Source organism: Lagenorhynchus albirostris, chromosome 12 (assembly GCF_949774975.1).
Source record: "Lagenorhynchus albirostris chromosome 12, mLagAlb1.1, whole genome shotgun sequence".
NCBI lineage: Eukaryota > Metazoa > Chordata > Mammalia > Artiodactyla > Delphinidae > Lagenorhynchus > Lagenorhynchus albirostris.
Window position 1 is genome coordinate 71,467,337 of NC_083106.1, and position 20,154 is coordinate 71,487,490.

A 20,154-nucleotide genomic window follows, 5' to 3' on the forward strand; every position below is an offset into this window, starting at 1 on the left:
AGTAAGGTTATAAACCGGTTGTTAGACTAAGTAACTGCATGTTTAATGTGAGAGGCAGCATGGTGTAGCAAATTCGCCGTGGAGCCAGACTTTAGGTTCAAGTCTTAATTCTCCTACTCACTAGCTGTGTGATCTTGGGCAAGTTCCTTAACCTCTCTGTGCCTCCGTTGCTTCTATGAAAAGGAGAAAACAGCAATTCCTACTTCATATGGACATTATAAGTATTAAATGAGTTCATTCATGTAAAGCACTTAGTACAGCGCCTGACATATGAATAGTATGAAATAAAGTATCTTAGCTGTTATTGTGTTTGCCAAAATATTTATATACACTATACCTCTAGTTTTTCTTTCCAGTTTTATTGAGATATAACTGATATATATATAATATATATATGTAACTGTATAAGTTTAAGGTATACAGCATAATGGTTTGACTTACATATATTGTGATTACTGCAGTAAGTTTAGTTAATATCTGTCATCTCATATAGATATAATAAAAAAAGAAAAAGCCAAAAAAAAAATTTTTTTTCCTTGTGATGAGAACTCTTAGGATTTAGTGTTAGCTATAGGCATCATGTTGTACATTACACCTCTAGTCCTTATTTATCTTATAACTGAGAGTTTGTACCTTCTGACTACCTTCATCCATTTCCCCTACCTCCAGGCCCCTGTCTCTGGTAACCACAAATCTGATCTCTTTTTTGATGAGTTTTGTTTTGTTTTCAGATTCCACATAGAAGTGACATCACACAGTATTTGTCTTTCTCTGTCTGACTTATTTCATCTAGCATAATGTCCTCAAGGTCCATCCATGTGTGTGGTTGCAGATGGCAGGATTTCCTTGTTTTTTTATGACCGAATAATATTCTACTGTATATCTACTGTATATATACATATCCTTGGATGGACACCTAAGTTGCTTCCATATCTTGGCTATTGTAAATAGTGCTGCTGTGAACATGAGGGTACAGGTTTTTTCAAGTTAGTGTTCTTGTTTCCTTTGGATAGATTCCCAGAAGTACAATTTCTGGATGGTATGGTACTTCTACTTTAATTTTTTGAGGAGCCTCTATACTGTTCTCCATAGTGGCTGCACCGGTTTACATTCCCACCAACAGTGCAAGAGGGTTCCCTTTTCTCCACACCCTCTCCAGCATTTGTTACCTCTTTTTCACGATGGCCGTTCTGTTTATGTGTGGCCAAAATTTTATTTGACTATATTAAGAGTATGGAAATGAATATCTCAGAGATTCCCACACTGAGTAAAAAAGTCCTCAGCCATGACTAGGTGATTTGTCAAGTTTATATAATTAGCGTAATCAGTACGCATTTATTAAAACACGTCCAACTTCTTCAAATAGATTCTGAGGCTTTACATCCCATTCCTTCCCTTTTTGCTTTGCGCACTTAAGTCTGGTTGGGCTGTTATTTTCCTGGTGACATTGTACCCTTTTCTTTCTATAGTTCTTTTTTCAGTTGTTTTTTTTTTTTCTTTTGTTTTGGCTGCACTGCGGGTCTTGAGGGGGTCTTAGTTCCACGACCAGGGGTGGAACCTGGGCTTCCTGCACTGGAAGCATGGAGTCCTAACCACTGGCCCACCAGGGAATTCCCTCCTCTTCCTTCGTATCTAATAGGAATCATGTATATATCTTTTAGGGTACTTATCTCTTTCTGTATTGTTTTTGTTTTTTTGTTTTTTGTGGGGTTTTTTTGCGGTATGCGGGCCTCTCACTGTTGCGGTCTCTCCCGTTGCGGAACACAGGCTCCGGACGCACAGTCTCAGCGACCATGGCTCACGGGCCCAGCTGCTCCGCGGCATGTGGGATCTTCCCGGACCCGGGCACGAACCCGTGTCCCCTGCATCGGCAGGCGGACTCGCAACCACTGCGCCACCAGGGAAGCCCTCTGTATTGTTTTACAGCTTACTTGTGCTTTTTTCTGATTTTTTTTCCTACTCCATGTAAACTTGTTGTATTTTCCATATCCACTAGCGTAAAGCGTTCTATATCATGAGTGTTTGAAACCATGTATTGAACTAAACTGAAGTAAGTCTTATAACGTAATGTTGGCTATGAAAAACTCCTATTCTTGGGACATTGGTGTTGAGTCCAACCACCTATGCTCTTGGCAGCAGGCATTACTAGGGAGAGTGATTCAACAAAATTTTTATTCTCATGTAGGAAAATGTGTGTTCCTGGAAAAGGGCAGAAGCCTTCGCACCAGGGCCCAAAGGTAATATGGTATCACATTCTGGTCAGTGTATTTTAACACGAACATTGACCAAGTAGGATATAGTCAAGGTTAGTGTCCTGGGGGAATGAAGGGTTTATCTCTAAATGAAGAGGTGTGATAACCAGGGATGTACAGCCTGGGTGAAGAAGGCTTTTATTGCCTTCAAGTATTTGAAGAGTTGTCATGGGGATAATGAGGGAATTAGACTCTGAAATGCTTCAGAGGACAAAACTAGGACCAGTGGGTGGAAATTACCAGGAGGCAGATCCCAGTCTGCTATTAGGACATTGTAGTAACTGTCACTCTTCATCAGTGGAAGGGGCTGCCTGAAACAGTGGTAAGCTCCCAAGTGGAGGTTTTTGAACACAGGCTGGATAATCTCCTGGCTGTGGGAGTGTTGGAGGGGGAAGGGGTTGGGCTTCATGACCTCCAAGACCCCTTTCACCCCTAAGATTAATTGATTTTATGGAAATCTGTATTTGTGCAAAGGATGGTGGGGTAAATATCCTGAGTGGCACTGCATTTTGGATGCTGGCTAAGTTAGGGATAAAAAAAAAAGTTAATGGCTTATTCCTTTGCTCTTCCCAAGGAAAGGTATGTTAGCTGTCATTTAGGGATTTTATAAAATCTATTCAGTCTGATTTTCTTGTCTCATGGCTTAAGTGCAAGAAGGTGCTCATCGGGCTTTCTACTTGGTAACAGGCTAAACTGTGTTGCCACGAATTGTTTCCTGCGAATCTTGTTTTGAGCCCATTTTTATAGGCTGTCCTTAATACCAGGACTGTATTTCTGTGCCTTGATAATTCGTGCAAAGGTTCTCATGCTCTGATGGTGGGGAGGGCGGTGGGGGGAAGAGGTATTGATAATCTCATACTAACCTGAATTTCCTGAGAGACTCAAACAGTTTTCACACACTTTCTACACTCCTGTGGATAATGGTATTGCTGGCTGGCTCCCATGCTGTTAATGTATTCATGTGTATTCTGTTTAGGACAAAACAAAGTGCAGTGTGTTGGCTGAAGTTGCCCCTTTATTTCTTCCTCCTCTGTCTCTCCTGGGCAGAGTCAGGGCTTTCTTGCCCTTGATAAAGACCACGTTTGCATTTTCATAGTAATTAGCAATGAATTCTTTTGCATATTTTCCATAGTGCTTGCGGTTTGTAGTCACACCATCCGATGCAGAGCTTGCATTTGTACCTTATATTGACTGAATCATTTATATCAAAGACTCGTGCGTCGCAGCTGCTATAACGTTACAGCTTAGACAGTGTCCAGTAGACGTCTTCTCATCCACCATGTTATTGGAAGAGCGGGAAGCATTTCCTAATTCTGATTGAAAGGAAAACAAGGACCTCAGAGCTAAACTCATTTTCTCTTCGGAGAGAGACGTTCCTCTCGAGAACGATTTTAACCCCCTACCCAAGGCAGCAGGACTTCCACAAGCCATTCAACAGACACCACTGACCTTAGCAGCCTCAAGGACCTCCCACAAGGCTGGATGGATTCCACCATGATACTTTCCTGACCAAGGATGCGAAGGCTCTGCTAAGTTCAGTGTAAACATTATGGTTCCCCAAGTAAAGTAAAGTAAAGTAAAGTTTGCTTTAAAAGTGGAATCAGAGTACTCAGAAATTTTTACTTAAAAATTCCCCTTTGAAGAAACCTGGGTACATGATGATCTGAAAATCCAAGAGGAACCTGGAAAAATCCCTATCACAGCCAGATGGAGTCAGAATATCTGCAGGAGCTATTGTCTCTCATGCTGCTATTAGAAATGAAACAGTTCTTGGGACTTCCCTGGTGGCTCAGTGGTTAAGAATCTGCCTGCCAGTGCAGGGGACATGGGTTTGAGCCCTGGTCCGAGAAGATCCCACATGCTGCGGAGCAACTAAGCCCGTGTGCCACAGCTACTGAGCCTGCGCTCTAGAGCCCACGAGCCACAACTACTGACCCCATGTGCCACAACTACTGAGCCCGCGTGCCACAGCTACTGAGCCTGCACTCTAGAGCCTGCAAGACACAACTACTGAGCCCACGTGCCACAACTCCTGAAGCCTGCACACCTAGAGTCCGTGCTCCACAAGAGAAGCCACCGCAGTGAGAAGCCTGCGCACCACAAGGAAGAGTAGCCCCCACTCGCTGCAACTAGAGAAAGCCTGCACGCAGCAGCGAAGACCCAACACAGCCAAAATATTAATAAATAATTTTTTTTTTAATTAAGAAAAAAGGGGCTTCCCTGGTGGCGCAGTGGTTGAGAGTCCACCTGCCGATGCAGGGGACGCGGGTTCGTGACCCGGTCCAGGAAGATCCCACATGCCGTGGAGCAGCTGGGCCCGTGAGCCATGACCGCTGAGCCTGCGCATCCGGAGCCTGTGCTCCGCAACGGAAGAGGCCACAACAGTGAGAGGCCCGCGTACCGCAAAAAAAAAAAAAAAAAAAGAAAGAAATAGTTCTGTAATACAACAGAGTAATTCTCTTTTACACAGGAATGTAAAAATTTATACCAATGCAGAAAATAAATGATAATATCTGTGAAATTCTGTTTACCTCTAAATAAAATTTTGCTGGACTTTAAATTAAAAAAAAAAAAAAAAGGAAAGAAAACAATGTCCCACCTCAACCCCCAGCTTTGCACTCTCTCTGGGCTTCCCCTGGAGTACTAAACAGTGAGATTATTCCAGAAATTCTGGGTGTCTCAGGGCGGTTGAAAACAGGAATTGGCTTTAATTAAATTGAAACACAAAATAACAGTCTTTTGGTGGAGGGGCATTGCCCTGACTTTTCACCTGCAGCAACTGTCCTCACCATACTTATTTTGGGAAAAGCTTTGTTGCTAGCAGATTACTGATTTAATAAAACTGAAGGACCCAAAGTGGAGTTCAGTTAATTTAAGCAACAATGGGGGATATTATATGTATTAATAATGTTTTTATTAATTTTTATTAGGTTAAGAAGCTATTCTTCTTAAAATAGTTACTGAACTTTACAAACAGAGCTTCTGAACAAACAAAAACATCTCAAAATCTAACCTAGAAGGGAGACTAAGAGAGGGAAAATGAGCCTTTGGTAATCATTCACCTAGGACAGCTCTCTGTTCTCAGCTCTTGTTGGCAGTATTTGTCCTTTTCTGAAATTCACTAACAACAGAAAAAGGAAGAAAGGAGGTTTTTTTGGTTCTTCTCTGCAAATCAGTGGACAAAAGTTGATGCAAAAAACAAGCTCAATTTTCTAGTTCTTCCTTGGAATCAGAAGGTAGCCATATAACATTTCTTCTCTCTGCGCTTACATTTTATGCTGTTCTCAGTGTTTTATTTTGGACGTGATTGGTTTCACATACCACCAGCTAGAGCAGAAAGAGAAATAATTTCTCCAGGAGGTGTCCAAGCTATTAGGATATTACTATAGAAACAGGCTGTCACAACTGACATTCTCCACACATCAACCTTTGTTTATATAGAAAATGAACTATTTTAAACCATCCTGATTGCACTTGGCCCCCACCTCCACTAACTGAGCCATCGTCTGGTTTGGATTTTGGTGCCATTCTCACAACTTTTTATTCCACTAAATTAAAATCGATGGGATTCTTCTTGCTTGTATGTTACATCTGCAGTGTGTACTGTTGCAACCTGCATACAGGGAACCTTGAACGGTCCTGCCCAGCTTCTGTGACGTGATCAGAAATGCCATCTCATTTTACTGATGTTAGATCATGTTACCTGAACTTTACTTAGACTTTTATGAGCAAAGTTGGAAGTTCATCATCGCCAACTTTAATCCTCAGAGGTCAGGCTGTTAACCACACGGTGGCAGGGAACTGTTTGGTGGACACGTAATGTCATCTCTAGAATAAAATCCGTCAGGCTTTAGAAACTCTTGTTTTAGATATTAAGTTCAGTTATGTGCTAATTAAATCATCATAGCTTTCCAAGTGTCAAGGTGGTTTTAATATCCCTAACTAAGGGAAAAATTCAGAGTGAAACTTTAAAAATAAAGAATAGGACAGTCATGGACACATACACACTAACAAACATAGTAAGGTAGATAGCTAGTGGGAAGCAGCCGCATGGCACAGGGATATCGGCTCGGTGCTTTGTGACAGCCTGGAGGGGTGGGATAGGGAGGGTGGGAGGGAGGGAGACGCAAGAGGGAAGAGATATGGGAACATATGTATATGTATAACTGATTCACTTTGTTATAAAGCAGAAACTAACACACCATTGTAAAGCAATTATACCCCAATAAAGATGTTTAAAAAAAAAAAAAGAATAGGACAGAGACGGATAGGGGAATTAAGATTTCTATCATCTGGTTTACAAAATCAGAGATGTTTCTTACTTAAAAAGAATCACAGCATTATTCCTTGCTTGCTGAAAAATGTTTTTTTCCCCCAATGACTTCTCTTGGCCTTTTTAACATGATACCACATTTTGGCAATGGAGCATTCTACCTTGTGAAATTCAGGCTGCTGGGAGGCTGTACAGTGTGTGGAAAAGAGAGGAGATCCCAGGGGGGAAATGCTTCCCTCTGGAATTACTGGTGTCCCTGGAACTTTATAATGCCACCACTCTCTCTGATTGTCATTGTCATGACAGTGCAAGTGGCTAAATATGGCTACTTGTAATACACATGATATGTGGACTTCAATTATTCCAATTATTGCTTACTTAAGGTCAACTCAACATACATGAAAGAGAGTTTTAAACCCACATCATCCCCATAAGGTTAACAGCTGATCTTTCAGCAGAAACTCTGCAAGCCAGAAGGCATGGCAGGACATATTTAAAGTGATGAAGGAGTAAAACCTACAACCAAGATTACTCTACCCAGCAAGGATCTCATTCAGATTTGATGGAGAAATTAAAACCTTTACAGAAAAGCAAAAGCTGAGAGAGTTCAGCACCACCAAACCAGCTTTACAACAAATGCTAAAGGAACTTCTCTAGGCAAGAAACATAAGAGAAGGGAAAGACCTACAATAACAAACCCAAAACAATTAAGAAAATGGGAATAGGAACATACATATTGATAATTTTCTTAAATGTAAACATATTAAATGCTCCAACCAAAAGACATAGACTGGCTGAATGGATACAAAAACAAGACCCGTATATATGCTGTCTACAAGAGACCCACCTCAGACCTAGGGACACATACAGACTGAAAGTGAGGGGATGGAAAAAGATATTCCATGCAAATGGAAATCAAAAGAAAGCTGGAGTAGCAATTCTCATATCAGACAAAATAGATGTTAAAACAAAGACTATTACAAGAGACAAAGAAGGACACTCCATAATGATCAAGGGATCAATCCAACAAGAAGATATAACAATTGTAAATATTTGTGCACCCAACAGAGGAGCACCTTAGTACATAAGGCAAATACTAACAGCCATAAAAGGGGAAATGGACAATAACACAATCATGGTAGGAGCCTTTAACACCCCACTTTCACCAATGGACAGATCATCCAAACTGAACATAAACAAGGAAACACAAGCTTTAAATGATACATTAAACAAGATGGACTTAATTGATATTTATAGGACATTCCCTCCAGAAACAACAGAATACACATTCTTCTCAAGTGCTCATGGAGCATTCTCCAGGATAGATCATGTCATGGGTCACAAATCAAGCCTTGGTATATTTAAGAAAATTGAAATCGTATCAAGTATCTTTTCCGACCACAATGCTCTGATACTAGATATCAATTACAGGAAAAGATCTCTAAAAAATACAAACACATGGAGGCTAAACAATACACTACTTAATAACCAAGAGATCACTGAAAAAATCAAAGAGGAAATCAAAAAATACCTACAAACAAATGATAATGAAAACACAACAACCCAAAATCTGTGGGATGCAGCAAAAGCAATTCTAAGAGGGGAGTTTATAGCAATACAATCCTACCTTAAGAAACAAGAAACATCTCAAATGAACAACCTAACCTTACACCTAAAGCAATTAGAGAAAGAAGAAGAAAAAAACCCCAAAGTTAGCAGAAGGAAAGAAATTATAGAAATCAGATCAGATAAATGAAAATATCAATAAAACTAAAAGCTCGTTCTTTTTTTTTTTTTTTTTTTTTTTTGGCTGTATTCGGGCCTCTCACTGTTGTGGCCTCTCCCGTTGCGGAGCACAGGCTCCGGACGCGCAGGCTTAGCAGTCATGGCTCACGGGCCTAGCTGCTCCACGGCATGTGGGATCTTCCCGGACTGGGGCACAAACCCACGTCCCCTGCATCAGCAGGCAGACTCACAACCACTGTGCCACCTGGGAAGCCCTAAGAGCTGGTTCTTTCAGAAGATAAACAAAATTGATAAACCGTCAGCCAGACTCATCAGGAAAAAAAGGGAGAAGACTCAAATCAATAGAATTAGAAATGAAAAAGGAGAAGTAACAACTGACACTGCAGAAATACAAAGGATCATGAGACATTACTACAAGGAACTCTATGCCACTAAAATGGACAACCTGGAAGAAATGGACAAATTCTTAGAAATGCACAACCTTCCGAGTCTGAACCAGGAAGAAATAGAAAATATGAACAGACCAGTCACAAGCACTGAAATTGAAACGGTGATTAAAAATCTTCCAACAAAGAAAAGCCCAGGACCAGATGGCTGCACAGGCGAATTCTGTCAAACATTTAGAGAAGAGCTAACACCTATCCTTCTCAAACTCTTCCAAAATACAGCAGAGGGAGGAACCCTCCCAAACTCATTCTACAAGGCCACCATCACCCTGATACCAAAACCAGACAAAGATGTCACAAAGAAAGAAAACTACAGGCCAATATCACTGATGAACATAGATGCAAAAATCCTCAACAAAATACTAGCAAACAGAATCCAACAGCGTATTAAAAGGATCAGACACCATGATCAAGTGGGGTTTATCCCAGGAATGCAAGGATTCTTCAATATACACAAATCAATCTATGTGATACACCATATTAACAAATTGAAGGAGAAAAACCATATGATCATCTCAATAGATGCAGAGAAAGCTTTCGACAAAATTCAACACCCATTTATGATTAAAAACCCTCCAGAAAGTAGGCGTACAGGGAACTTTCCTCAACATAATAAAGTCCATATATGACAAACCCACAGCCAACATCGTCCTCAGTGGTGAAAAACTGAAAGCATTTCCACTAAGATCAGGAACAAGACAAGGTTGCCCACTCTCACCACTGTTATTCAACATAGTTTTTTAAGTTTTAGCCACAGCAATCAGAGCAGAGAAAGAAATAAAAGGAATCCAAATTGGAAAGGAAGAAGTAAAGCTGTCACTCTTTGCAGATGACATGATACTGTACATAGAGAATCCTAAAGATGCTACCAGAAAATTATTAGAGCTAATCAATGAATTTGGTAAAGTAGCAGGATACAAAATCAATGCACAGAAATATCTTGCATTCCTATACACTAATGATGAAAAATCTGAGAGTGAAATTAAGAAAACACTCCCATTTACCACTGCAACAAAAAGAATAAACTATCTATGAATAAACCTACCAGTCACAAAAGGAGACAAAAGACCTGTATGCAGAAAATTATAAGACACTGATGAAAGAAATTAAAGATGATACAAATAGATGGAGACATATACCATGTTCTTAGATTGGAAGAATCAACATTGTGAAAATGACTCTACTACCCAAAGCAATCTACAGATTCAATGCAATCCCTATCAAACTACCAATGGCATTTTTCACAGAACTAGATCAAAGAATTTCACAATTTGTATGGAAACACAAAAGACCCCGAATAGCCAAAGCAATCTTGAGGCAAAAAAAAAAGGAGCTGTAGGAATCAGGCTCCCTGACTTCAGACTATACTACAAAGCTACAGTAATCAAGAGAGTATGGTACTGGCACAAAAACAGAAAGATAGATCAATGGAACAGGATAGAAAGCCCAGAGATAAACCCACACACATATGGTCACCTTATCTTTGATAAAGGAGGCAGGAATGTACAGTGGAGAAAGGACAGCCTCTTCAATAAGTGGTGCTGGGAAAACTGGACAGCTACAGGTAAAAGAATGAAATTAGATCACTCCCTAACACCATACAGAAAAATAAACTCAAAGTGGATTAAAGACCTAAATGTAAGGCCAGATACTATCAAACTCTTAGAGGAAAACATATGCAGAACACTCTACGACATAAATCACAGCAAGATCCTTTTTGACCCACCTCCTAGAGAAATGGTAATAAAAACAAAAATAAACAAATGGGACTTAATAAACTTAAAAGCTTTTGCACAGCAAAGGAAACCATAAACAAGATGAAAATACAACCCTCAGAATGGGAGAAAATATTTGCAAATGAAATAACTGACAAAGGATTAATCTCCAAAATTTACAAGCAGCTCCTGCAGCTTAATATCAAAAAAACAACCCAATCCAAAAATGGGCAGAAGACCTAAATAGACATTTCTCCAAAGAAGATATACAGATTGCCAGCAAACACATGAAAGAATTCTCAACATCACTAATCATTAGAGAAATGCAAATCAAAACTACAATGAGATATCATCTCACACCAGTCAGAATGGCCATCATCAAAAAATCTACAAACAATTATTACTGGAAGCGTGTGGAGAAAAGGGAACACTCTTGCACTGCTGGTGGGAATGTAAATTGATACAGCCACTATGGAGAACAGTATGGAGGTTCCTTTAAAAACTAAAAATAGAACTCCCATATGACCCAGCAATCCCACTACTGGGCATATACCCTGAGAAAACCATAATTCAAAAAGAGGCATGTACCAAAATGTTCGTTACAGCTCTATTTACAATAGCCAGGACATGGAGCAACCTAAGTGTCCATGAACAGATGAATGGATAAAGAAGATGTGGCACATATATATAATGGAATATTACTCAGCCATAAAAAGAAACGAAATTGAGTTATTTGTAGTGAGGTGGATGGACCTAGAATCTGTCATACAGAGTGAAATAAGTCAGAAAGAGAAAAACAAATACCGTATGCTCTCACATATATATGGAATCTAAAAAAAAAAAAAAAATCGTCATGAGGAACCCAGGGGCAAGAGGGGAACAAAGACACAGACCTACTAGAGAATGGACTTGAGGATACGGGGAGGGGGGAAGGGGAAGCTGGGACGAAGTGAGAGAGCGACATGGACATATATACACTACCAAACGTAAGGTAGATAGCTAGTGGGAAGCAGCCACGTAGCACAGGGAGATCAGCTCGGTGCTTTGTGACTGCCTGGAGGGGTGGGATAGGGAGGGTGGGAGCGATGGAGACGCAAGAGGGAAGAGATATGGGAACATATGTATATGTATAACTGATTCACTTTGTTATAAAGCAGAAACTAACACACCATTGTAAAGCAATTATACCCCAATAAAGATGTTTAAAATAAATAAATAAAACCCGCATCATCTGCCAGTTGACTCCATCCACGTCGCATTTATTCCATGTATCCTGTGATCATTTGCTAAGAGAAACTGTCAGTTGCCAAGTGTCACTTCTGTAGCCAAAGTCTGAGTTATTACTTCCTGCTTGGAGTGGGCTGGAGGAATTTGAGGGAAGAACAAGGATGTTGAGGTTAAGACTTTTCATTCTTTGCAGAGCATGGACACCATGGGCTTTGTTGCTGAAAGTAATCATACCAGACACGTGCATAGAGAATGGCTCTGCGAGTGTTAGGGGGAGTATGTGAGACTCTCACTAGCATTATTAAGAAGGAACACTTAAGGGATGATACAGAAGAGGCTACGTAATGCTGTAGGTGGGGACAGGCAAAGGCAGGCAGGGGCGGATCCAAGACAGAGCCACAGAGGTTTCATCAGCTAGGGATCTTAGCCCCTATTTGTTCTCTAAGTGAGAACGGGATTGTAAATGGTGACGTCTGTGACATTTGTCTCCAGGGTCCCTCTCTGCCGTTTCTGTGCCCTTTCTCTTCTGCTTGGTAGCCTATGAGCTTTGCCACCTATGTGTTCACAGCCTTCTGTGTTCTCCGTGCACCATTTGTGAGTGTTAAGCTGTTCCTTCATAGCGTCTCCCATTTTCTTAATTTATTTTATCTAATTCTGAAATATTAGATTACAGTCATTAGTTGTTCTAGGACCCATGTATTTTTTCCTGGGATGTGGTAGTTGTCCCAGTATATGACTTGGGCCATTCCTCCTTTTTTCTTATATTTGCGTGGGATCCCAACACCATCCTCTGTGTTACTCAAGGCAAAATGTGCTGAGTTTTCCTGTATTTTTAGTTCCTTTGTAAGAGGTGGGAGTGGTCCAGGAAAGCTTCCCTGGCATCATGGCTGTTGCCAGGCATTAAAAAATGTGGCCTCTCGGGCTTCCCTGGTGGCGCAGTCGTTGAGAGTCCGTCTGCCAATGCAGGGGACAGGGGTTCGTGCCCCGGTCCGGGAAGATCCCACATGCCGCGGAGCGGCTGGGCCCGTGAGCCATGGCCGCTGAGCCTGCGCGTCCGGAGCCTGTGCTCCGCAACGGGAGAGGCCACAACAGTGAGAGGCCCGCGTACCGCAAAAAAATAAATAAATAAAAAATAAAAACAAAAAATGTGGCCTCTCTTCTGCTCTCCGATTCTGTTCTCAGTGTGTTATCTCAGGACGCTGCTTTGTTCATCTGGAAGTTTTAGTTGAGGATTCTGAGAGCCTTGATCTCAATGGCTCAGATCGCCCCCTTCCTGCCCTGCCTGCCCTCTTCCTTGCTGCCCTCATGGGGTGCCAAGCCTTTCTGCACATACTCCTAACGAGAGCCTGTGGATCCCCTGTAGGTTGTGTGGTGTCCCACTTGGCGTGTGATTCTTCTTCTGGGTGTGATCCCCGGTGGCCTGCTTCCAGTTTCCCAGCTCAGGACTGTCAGATCTCCTCTGCTTCTACTGCTTTCCTAAAACCACTTACCTGCAGGGTCAGGCTGCTGGGGGACAGGGAGAGAGGAAAGAGAGAGATCTGCCCCACCCCTACTGTTTCTGGAGGATTCCTTTTCATCAATGTTCTCTCTCTCTCTCCCTCCCACCCCTTTTTGTTCTATTACTCTGTTTTGTGTGGGGATTTGGAGAGATTCACAAATTTCTCCAGCAAGCCTCCATCTTGCCCTTCTCAGAAGACCCCTTGTACTGGTCAGAGCTCTCCAGAGAAACAAAACTAATATATATAATGATTTAATGATTATATATCATATACACACATATATATATATGATTTATTATAGGAATTGGCTCATGCAATTATAGAGGCTGAGAAGGCCCATGGTCTGCTGACAGCCAGCTGCAGAACTAGGAAATCCCATGCTATAATTCAGCACAAGTCAGAAGCCTAAAAACCAGGAGCCCCCTCGACTGACAGCAGGAGCATGTGGATGTCCAGGCTCAGGCAGAGAGAGCAGATTCCCTTCTTCTGCCTTTTTTGTTCTATTCAGACCCTTAATGGATTGGGTGATGCCCTCCTGCACTGGAGAGCACAGTCTCCTTTACTCAGTCTACCATTTCAAATGCTAATCGCACCCTCACAGACACATCCAGAAATAATGTTTTACCAATTTTCCAGGCATCCTTTAGCCCAATGGAGTTGACATAAAGTTAAGCAGCACACCATCCTTCCCATCTAGGTTGAAATCATTCTTTCTTTGGATTCCTTCTTTGGATTCCAGTTTCAGATCACAACTGTCTTTGGGCAGTCAATTCTTTGATGATTCCAATACATTTTTATAGTTCCTTCATCTAATCTCCCCTTTTTATGTGGTCTTTAAGAGCTGTATCCTTAGCTTTTTTTTTCTATATTTTTTTGGGCAATCTTTACTGTACCCACTATTTTTAAATCTTTTTCTCTTTGGTGAACATTTCTCTGATACAAATCCAATTCTTAGTCCTCTGCTAAACCTCGGACCTTTGTTTCAGGTTGCTCGTCAGATGTACAACAGGTGAATTAAATTTGGAAAATTCCAAAATGAAACTCTTCAGTTTCCCATTAAAAACGATTTTACCCTAATTCAATGGCCAGAATCAATTTCTCAGAAACCACATAGTCATTCTGGCTTCTTCCCTAGACTCCTGTATTCTGAGTCTCTAACTTCTGTCAATTCTAGCACTGCTATGGTCTGAATGTTTTTGTCCTCTCATCCCCAATTCATAAGTTGAAATCCTGATCCCAAATGTGATGCTATTAGGAGGTGGGGATTTGGGGAGGTAATTAGGTCATGAGGCTGAAACCCTCAGGAATGAGATTAGTGCCCTTATCAAAGAGATATCGGAGGATGTATTGTACAGCATGGTGACTATAGTTAATAATACACTATTGTATATTTGAAAGTCACTAAGAGAGTAGATCTTAAAAGTTCTCATCACAAGAAAAAAAATCGTGGATGTTAACTAAACTTATTGTGGTAATCATTTCACAATATATACATACATCAAATAGTTATGTTGTATAACTTGAACTAATAAATGTCATTAGTATATTGTAGTGTATACGATATATACCTTGTATACCTTGAACTAATACAATGTTATATGTCAATTAAATCTCAATAATTTTCTTAAAAATTAAAAGATTGAAACAGAAAAAAATTCTACTATTCAAGTTAGTATTATGTAGATGATCAAGTTAATATTGCCTTAAAACCATTAAGATAAATTAGACCTTCACATGTTTTGAATAAATGTATTTATAAGAAAGGTTTAGTAAGCTATTACATTTTTATAAAAAATTGAGCTTGCCTCAGTGTATATCAACATAATTTTATAAACATCATTAATTTTTCACATTAACAATTGCTTTTACAACTTATGTAACTGAGCAGTGCTTCAAAAGCATTGAAACTAAAGGCACAGAAATTTAGCAGAAAAATAAAGCAGTAAATCTATTAGCACAAGATGAGTTTTTGTCTTCAAGAAAATATTGCTGTATATATGGGATCAGTCTACTTTATAACATTGCTGGGAAATTTTTTGTCACTTTAAAATGCTTTTTCCTTTGCTTTCAGTTTTTCTGGCAAGCAAAACACTGTTCAGAAGCTCAGTATCATAAAAGGAAAAATATGTTTCTGATCTTTTTCTTCCCTGAGTCAAGAGGAGCTTATATGTTCCTCTTTGACTTTCTCTTCTCTTGAAGCTTTATTTGTAGCCCCAACTTTTTCATATCTGAGTCGGTTTTTCTGAGATAGACATTGTTTGCTTGTTTGTTTTTATTACATACGTGCAATCCTTTTTTAATATTTGAAGAGCTTCTTTCATCAATATTTTGGTACATAAAAGCAAACTCTTATCACTAGCATTATTATGATACCTTGTTTATTTTTCCCCTCCCATATTCTCCCGTTAAGTTAAAAATCCAGAATGGTGGGTCTCTACCTTGTTTCTGAAATAATTTAGTCTAATCATTGGTCGTGATATCTCTAACTTTTGTTTAACTAAGAAGGTTTGGTTGGTACCATCTTTAGGACATGAAAAGTGATATTTATAGCTAGCTGTCCTGTTTTTATACATCTTTAAAATGATTTTAATCTTCATTTAGTCTTTATATTTTATTATTTTAAAAATTCCCTTTAAAGTCTTTCTTTTATTTTGCAGCTTTATTTTTTGTTTTGCTAAAGAAAATTTGATAAAGATATATTTTCTCTTAATTTAAGTAGTATAACTCTGTTTTTTTTTTTTTTATGAGAAATGAGTATTGCTAAAGCTGTTGTCATCCAGTGCCATTTTGGAGTTAATGAAAGGAAAGTTATTCTAACATATTTTGCAGAGAGAAGAGTAATTTCAAATAGATAGGCCAAATTAATTCCAGACTGGAAATCAGCCACTAGAAAAACTTAAACATTCAATATTGCTTTTCAGAAATCTAAAAACCTCATGTTAAAATGAGAAGAGGGGTCAGAAGTTCAAGTCTTCTCTAAAAAAATGGAGATATTTAACTTTTTTTAAGTGAAAGGAACATCTAATGAGCCTTGTTTATAATATATAAATAAAGAAATGCATCTCATTTTTGTAAAATCTGTTATGCAATCATTTTATATGCAAGAACGCTAATAGAGAAGATTGGGTACTTCTTGAAATTCAGTTGGCCTGACCCTTAAAAGCTTCAGGGACCACTCCTCTGAAACTTGACTAAACCAAATTTTAACTGCCGACTTGCACCCAAGAGTACATTGACAAGAGCGAAAACTTTCCTCGTGGATATGCTTGTAATGTCTTTCCAGGAGCTATAGGCGTAGCCAGATGCGTCTTTCCTCAGATCTTTAGAATATCTATATAGGTACATTATTTTATAGTGATATAATATTTTTTTATTTTTTATTTATTTTGCGGTACGCGGGCCTCTCACTGTTGTGGCCTCTCCCATTGCGGAGCACAGGCTCCGAACGCGCAGGCTCAGCGGCCATGGTTCATGGGCCTAGCCGCTACACGGCATGTGGGATCTTCCCAGACCGGGGCACGAACCCGTGTCCCCTGCATCAGCAAGCGGACTCTCAACCACTGCGCCACCAGGGAAGCCCTATAGTGATATAATATTAATGTAGGGAAACTTTTTCCTAAACTGAAGTATAGTTGATTTACAATGTTGTGTTAGTTTCTGGTATTTAGCAAAGTGATTCTGCATTTTTATACATATTCTATTCTATATTCTTTTCCATTATGGTTTATTACAAGATACTGAATATAGTTCCCTGTGCTATACAGTAGGACCTTTTTGTTTATCTATTTTATATCTAGTAGTTTGTATCTGCTAATCCCAAACTCCTAATTTATCCCTCCCCCACCCCCTTTCCCTTTGAACCATAAGTTTGTTTTCTATGTCTGTGAGGCTGTTTCCGTTTCGTAAATAAGTTCATTTGTGTCATTTTATAATATGGTATTTGTCTGTCTGACTTCCCTTAGTATGGTAATTACTAGGTCCATCCATGTTGCTGCAAATGCCATTATTTTATTCTTTTTATTATGGATGAGTAGTATTCCATTGTGTATATGTACCACTTCTTTATCCATTCATCTGTTGATGGACACTTAGGTTGCTTCCATGTCTTGGCTATTGTAAATAGTGCTGCAATGAACATTGGGGTGCATGTGTCTTTTTGAATTAGAGTTTTCTCTAGATATCTGCCCAGGAGTGGGATTGCTGGGTCATATGGTAATTCTGTTGTTAGTTTTTTAAGGAAGCTCCACACTGTTTTCCATAGTGGCTGCACCAATTTACATTCCCACCGACAGTGTAGGGGGGTTTGTAGGGAGACATTTCGAGCTTTGGATTCACAAAAGAGATGAGATAGTATGTAGTTTAGACAGGGTAGGAGTTAGGATAGGGCCAAATGAAAGTTAAGTAGAGAAAGGAAGAAGGTAAAGATGTAGAAAAGTGTTGATAACACTTTTTCACATCATTGATAACACTTTTTCACACATTATTTTCACATCAACTTCTGATTTCTCCCACCAAACTTACTCTTTTCTTCCCATCCCACCACTGATGGACCCCGCTTCACTAACACCATAAATTTTGATCCTCAGACCCAAAACTTCTTTGAGTCATCATTAAGTCTTCTTTCTTTCATATCCCACATCCAATCTACCAGCAAATCCCGTTGGCATTACATTCGTAATATATCACAGATATGACAATTTCTCACCACTGCCACCTCCACCACCCTCATCACCATAATCTTTTTCACCAGGACAGTTACAATAGCCTTCTATTTGGGATTCCCAGTTTCTTCTCTTGTCCCCTTATTTGCTTTCTTGTGCTGCCCAGCAGCCAGAATGATCCTTTAAAAATGTAAATCAGATCATTTCCCTCCCCTGCTCAAACCTACTACGCCTTCATCACATTCGGTACAAGGCCCCACATCAGTGGTTCTCAAGCATGTCTGCACATTAGAATCACCTGGGGAGTATTGACAAATTACTGTTGATTGGTACCATCTGCAAATCAACTGAAATCAGATCTCTGGGATCAGGACCTAGCATCTGTGAATTTTTAAAGTTCCCCAGGTGTTTCAGAGGCACAGTGAGGGTTGAGAGTCCTCTCTGGCTACCCCTCCAACCCCATTGCCTACCACTGCCCGCTCTGTCCCCCCACTTTGACTTCCTTGTTGCTCCTCAAGCCCACCAAGGATATCTACGACTCAAAGCCTTATGCAACTGCTACCATTCACTCTGCTGGCTACAAGGTCATTACCTCACTCCATGCAGATCTCCACTCAAATGTCACCTTCTCAAAGAGGTCTTTCCTGACCATCCCATCTAAAATAGGTTGACAGTCCTCATCTTGCTCTATCCTATTGCCCTCTTTAGTTTTCTTAAAGGAAGTTTTAATATTATATTATAACTACTTGTTCATTGATTTTTTTTCCCCTTCTGTCTCACCACTAGAATGTAAAATCCAGGAGGCCAGGGAATTTGTCTAATTTGTTCACTGCTGTATTTCAAGTTCGTACAATAGTTCCTAGACATTGTAGGAGCTTAATACACATTTATTATTTTTTAAGTTAATTTTTTTACTTGCTTAAGTTTGGGCAATGGCAAAAAGGATGCCCAGGATCTGTGGTTGGAAAGTTTGGAAATTTGGCTTTGCCTCCTACTGGGTTTTGGTGTGGTTTTGACTTCTTTATAATCTCCCCGTGGTTGCTTGGTTGTAGAGCCTGGTGGTCAGCACTGGCAGTGCACTTTGGGGCCTGGTGAGTGGCCCACATCCCCCTTCCACGGGCTTCAGTGGGAAAATTCCAACACTTAAGGCTTGTGTGGGCGGGGCAGGGGCGGAGCCTCAGATCATCCTGAAATCAGCCCAGCTGGGCAGACTCTGAGAGTGAGTAGGGAAGCTGCTGCTGCCGCCATAGTTTTTCCAGAACCTAGGCAGGAATCACCAGCGAGAGCTAGACTGAAGGAAGAACTGGAGAGAAAACACTGAAGTATTAAATCCGTTGCTGCCCAGTTATTTCAAGATTTTGTTCAAAATGCAGAGAAGGTAAAATAGAAGTTAGTTGTTTTTGTTTATATTGAGACATAATTGACATATATATTCGTTTCAGGTGTACAAAATAATGATTTGATATGTGTACTATTGCAAAAGCTCACCACAATGAGTCCAGTTAACCTCCATCACCACACGTAGTTACAAATTTTTTTCTCTTGTGATGAAAACTTTTAAGATCTACTGTCTTAGGAACTTTCAAATATACAATACAGTATTGTTAACCATAGTCACCTGACTGTTCTTTAAACCCCCAGGACTTATCTGTTTTATAATTGGAAGTTTGTACCTTTGCAGTGCCTTCACCCATTTTGCAACTGCTCCACCACCCTACCCCCTCAACCACTAATCTGTTCTTTGTATCTATGAGTTCTGTTTTGTTTTTTAAGATTCCACATATTTAAAAAAACAAAAAGGTTCCACATATAAATGAGATCGTCAGTATTTGTCTTCCTCTGACTTTTTTAACTTAACATAATACCCTCAAGGTCCGTCCATGTTGTCGAAAATAGCATGATTTCCTCACTTTTTGTAGCTGAGTAATATCCCATTGTGTATATATGCCACACGTTATCCATTTATCTCTGGATAAATAGATAGTTTCTTTCCATGTTTTGGCTATTATAAATAATGCTGAAGTGGATGGACCTATAGTCTGTCATACAGAGTCCAGTAAGTCAGAAAGAAAAACAAATACCTTATGCTAACACATATATATGGAATCTAAAAAAAAAAATGGTACTGATGAACCTAGTGTCTGGGCAGGAATGATGATGCAGATGTAGAGAACGGACTGGAGGACACAGTGGGGGAGGGGGAAGCTGGGACAAAGTGAGAGAGTAACATTGACATAGATACACGACCAAATGTAAAATGGATGGCTAGTGGGAAGCTGCTGCATATGGCAGAGGGAGATCAGCTCGGTGCTTTGTGACGACCCAGAGGGATGGG